The sequence below is a fragment of the Zonotrichia leucophrys genome, chromosome 5, assembly GCF_028769735.1.
Source record: "Zonotrichia leucophrys gambelii isolate GWCS_2022_RI chromosome 5, RI_Zleu_2.0, whole genome shotgun sequence".
In the NCBI taxonomy this organism is placed as follows: Eukaryota; Metazoa; Chordata; class Aves; order Passeriformes; family Passerellidae; genus Zonotrichia; species Zonotrichia leucophrys.
In genome coordinates this window covers 35348471-35353134 of record NC_088175.1, presented here as the reverse complement: position 1 = coordinate 35353134, position 4664 = coordinate 35348471, and positions in this window count along the sequence as shown.

Here is a 4664-nt window from a genome sequence, read left to right as displayed (position 1 = left end):
AACCAGAGCCTTCCTCTCCCTCACCATAGCACTCAGTATGCATTGAAATGAGGTGCTGGAAAGACAAGAAGCACATATGAGCCCTGCTAGGCTTTGGGATCATGTCGCTGTGGCACGCTCATCCTCAGGCCAGCAGAGGGAATTTAGAAAGGAATATAGTTGGCTATTGACACATACTGATGTTTCCTCCTCAGCCCAACACTGACAAGCACACCAAAGGTGCCTGGCCTTCAGCTAGGGTGCTTAGTGTGCTTTGAAGTCCAAGTGAAACTGCAATGTTCAAACTCTTTGCATACTGGAATGTGCAAACACATTTTTCCTCTTTACTGCCTCCCTCTCCACTCTCTTCTAGTTTTGTCTTAGTGTGCATCAGGGCAAAGTGAAATAGGAATGGAGATGCACTTATTTGTTTTGGTACTGCAAAAAAGAGGTGGCCTCTTTTACAGGGCAAACAACCCTGTGCTTACAGAATACCATTATAAGAGTTGTAACTCTTAAATGTTTACATGATGCTGCATCTACTACAGCAACACATGTGATACCCACATTTTTGGTAGCAGCCTCCTCAGCCATCATTTTGCCACACACATAAGTCAGCAAGACCTCCTGCGTGTTGCTCTCGGAGCTCTGGCTTTGTGCCTCTCCCCCAGCCAATTTATACCACACTCATAGTATTTAGCAGCTTGCCACTGTGCCAGAGCCAAGCTATAAATCCCTTGTGGAGAGTTGTGCTATAAATGTCCACTTGGACCTCTACACTGGCAGGATGAATCAGGCTATCTCCCAGGGCCACCAGGAAGTGGCCCCTTCCCTTCTCCTAGTCACACAGTCGCCCTTAGGCTGGAAAGGGCCAGGTACCTACTGCTGCTGCTTAGGAAGGACCCAACCTGTCTGGAGCATGGTGCTGTTGTTCAACCACAGGATGCTCCACGCTGCCTTGTCTTTCCAGTGTACAACTCTGGGCAGAGCCCCAGTTATCAATAGTGACATAAAGGTTTGAGATCTGGACACAGCTTGGTAGCTGCCTTAAAAGCCAGTCTACAAATAATGTTACAGAAAAGGTGAGTGAGGAGAGCCCCAGTTAAACTGGACAATTCACTCTTGAGCAGGATGCAGAGAGCCTCACTGAACTTAGAGTGAGACAACTGAAGCTCTGCTCTCTGGGGAGGGATCTAGCACAGACAGATGGCCCAACAGACCAAAGTCAAACAGTTTTCACATTGCAGCAAGAAGTGGTAAGATGAGAACAGGCAAGAAAAGCTGTAGAGACAACTGTTCCTGCTCATGACATGGAATCAGCAGAGAGCTGGTGCTGCTCATCAGCAGGGTGGGTGCAATTATCCCTCTTGAGAGCAGGCAAGTAATAAGGTGTGAATCATTCACTCACAGCAAACTGATCTTTGGTCTCCTGCTTTCTCTCTCTTTCTAATCCTGACCTGATCTACCACGATTATTCAGATATCAAACTCCTCTTTAGCTGCCATGATGTGCACTAGAAATCCAGCCATGGGCCAACAGTCTGAGCTTAGGAATAGATCAGTGGGTGTTAGGGGATCATTCGTTGAGCTCTCAGACAATGAAAGGACAGTTTTTTCCCAAATCTTCTTACTGACTGCCAAATTTAATGAAGATACATATTGGAACAGTCAGGTGGTGAGACCATAAGTTGTCTTCTGTAATGAAAAGGGCATTTTTTTCACCCCTCTAGTTACTGAAGCTTATTGAGAGAGAGAGACTGCAAGAGATTAATTGCCCCAGCTGAAAAGTCTGGGCCTGCTAAATCTCGTAGGGTGGCTAGCTGGGCAGCACTATTGCAACATGAAGATGACTCAGCCACATAGCATCTTTGTTGGCATCCCATTAACTGCTGTGGAGACGATTATTTCTTTATTGCTAAACCAAGTCTGTCAGTGGCTTGGGGCATTTCTATGAAAAATGTAACAGAGGAATAATAATTCAAAACATGTCAAACCAGAGAGCCGTGGCTCATCATATCAGACTCCTTCTGCCTGAAAATCAGCCAGTTCAGATGGTTCAGAGTGGGTGAACCAATGCCACAGATGCTGATGACTTCACTGAAGGCAGTGCATCCTTCCAGGAAAGCAAGATCCTCTTCTCATACAAGCTCCCTAACAAGTATAGAAACAGAGAAGAGCAGAGTAATTCTCAGAGTAGAAGCTACATCAGCAGAACTGACTCAGAAGCGAAATTTGCTTTTCAAAGTTTTCCAAAAGGCGTCAGCTGCTCCTGGGTGAAGTGATGCTAGCAAGCAGCATCCAAGTTACTTTCCCACTGTGGGAACCAAACCCTTTTAAAACTGTTTTGACTGTAACCAAGGAATTAGAGAGATGGATGAAGCCAGCCGAAAGTGTGACAATCTCCTAAAGGCACACAGATGGTGAGCAGACACTGCAAACTGATTCACTTTGAGCGATCACTTTCCTGAAGCATATTTTGGACAGTTTTCAACCTCTCTGAGGACCTGAGGAAACCCGTAATTCCTCCAAGGCAAAACAAGGGGCGGGAAGGGAGAAGGAAAAAAAGCATGATTTTTCCTTGAAAAGCACATTCCCACATAGTTAGTTATTTATTTGCCCTTTGACATTGAGAGAAGCTCATCTCCAAGAATGATCACCCATGGCTCAGCCCAGATGGAGGTGGGCAACAAATTTCATTGCTAGTGCTAACCATGAAAAGATTTTCCCGTTTTACTAGAAACCACAATCTCCCATCATTCCCATACTGTTTAAGTGATGTATAGCTTGGTAATTGTCCTGAAAGATAAGGGAAAGCCTCCTCTGTGGTTGCATTTGATATTGGCCTGATGTATGGGATTGCTCAGGGGAGGTTGTCTAGAGAGAGCGTGGAACATGCTTCTCTGCCTCTTCTTGCTGGGGAAACTCTGCTGGTGGCAAGCAGGATCCTGAGGGTTGAAAATTGCTTTCCCACATCTAACACCCCTTTCATAGCAGCCTTAGTCAGTTTTTGGCATGAGGACTAGAATTAAAGAGTTGTTTATAGCTGCTCCAGAGCCTCCTCTGCAGTGCTGCCACCCCTGTGGCACCCCTGCACCAGGGACTAAGTGGAGCTGCTGAGACAGCTCAGAAGGCTAGGAGTGAAATGAGGCAGGGCAGGGAAAGTCCTGCAACTGGAAGAGGGCAAAATCTTCTGGAGAGGGAAACCTCTACCCCCAGCAAGTGACAGAAGCTCCTTTTCTTGGGTCAGAGGAAGGGACAGTGGACATATCCCTGACTGACTGACTATTAGAAACACTGGTTGCTGAAAATCCAGCTAACCAGATGAACCCTGACACAGAAATCTTCCAGCTCGATGCTATAGGGAAGAGATGGACCAGACAACTCTGCGATGTGTCTTTTTTCACTTTCCAGAGACAAACAGGGGATCCTGTTAATAATTTATGATAAGATTGTCCAAGCAGTCGGGACAGGCAACCACTAGATGGCATGTCCATCCTCATCCAAACTCACAGGTATCTCACAGCTGTGAAAGTCCAGGAAACCCTGCTCATCCCACACAAGCACAGCAAAAGGATGATATTTTATCTCAGATCTGCTCTAAGAAAATGCTGGCACAATTTGCAGTTATTTTGCATCAGGGATCTGCAATCTGATGAATATTCCTCTGTGATTTTAAAAGGATTTAAAAATAAGCTGCACACAGATTTTGCCAACTTGCTCTCACTGGTTTCAGTGAAGATGTACTAGGCCTGCAAAGAGCATTTATGTGCAAAACAGCTCGTAAAAAGAAATATACAGTGCTTTGTTCTCCCACAGGAGGGCTAGTGAATTATTTGGATAGAACCCACATGAAGTAAGACGTTATTGGTAGACACTATTTTCCAGATCCTCAGCTGCTGTTATGTGGTATACTTCCCTCATTTATACTAGCTGAGAGTCTAGTCTCTAGGTCTCCAGATCAGAATTAAGCAAGACACCAAGCAGTCTTTGGAGAAAGGAGCTTTTATTTGAGGGGAATGCCAAACACATTAGATTTGGACAATTTTCTCTCAGAGATTTAATCGCAGAGGAACTGGCAGAACAGAAAAGGCCCAGAAACAGGAGTGGATCAAGCACATTAGCACATACATGCCATGAGCCACAGTGTTTTCCATGTAGCTGCAAATACCTGAAGTCTTTAAAGCAGAAACTTCCAGTGTATCTTTAGTCTCTGAAAAACTGGCTTGCACTATATATAAATTGAAAAGGAATCCAAACTTTCAAATTTCCCTACCAAGTAATTCTTATATACCGTAAAAAAAATGGGTTCCAGTGCAAAAAAGCTAAAATCACCTTCCCCCCTGACTTTTTTCCACTATAATATGAAGATAGGTTAGACCCCTTGCCTTTTCTGTTTCTGCACAAGGGCAAAGAGTGTGCTCTTATTCAGCGTTATTTTGAAATAATCCCTTTAAAAAATATTATTTTATTAATTCCGTGAAGTAACAATTTACATTTCTCTTGCATGCCTGTGAACTTCTCTAGCACTTTTTAAAGGGTGAGTCAAACCAGCCCTGCAACAAGTCTTTAATTTTTCTGTGACAAAAATTAGATCAAATTAGACAATGAATATATTTCTTTCTCAAAGACAGACAGTAACCAAAAATAAATATTTGAGTTTCCTGAACACATTTAAAACTGATAGGA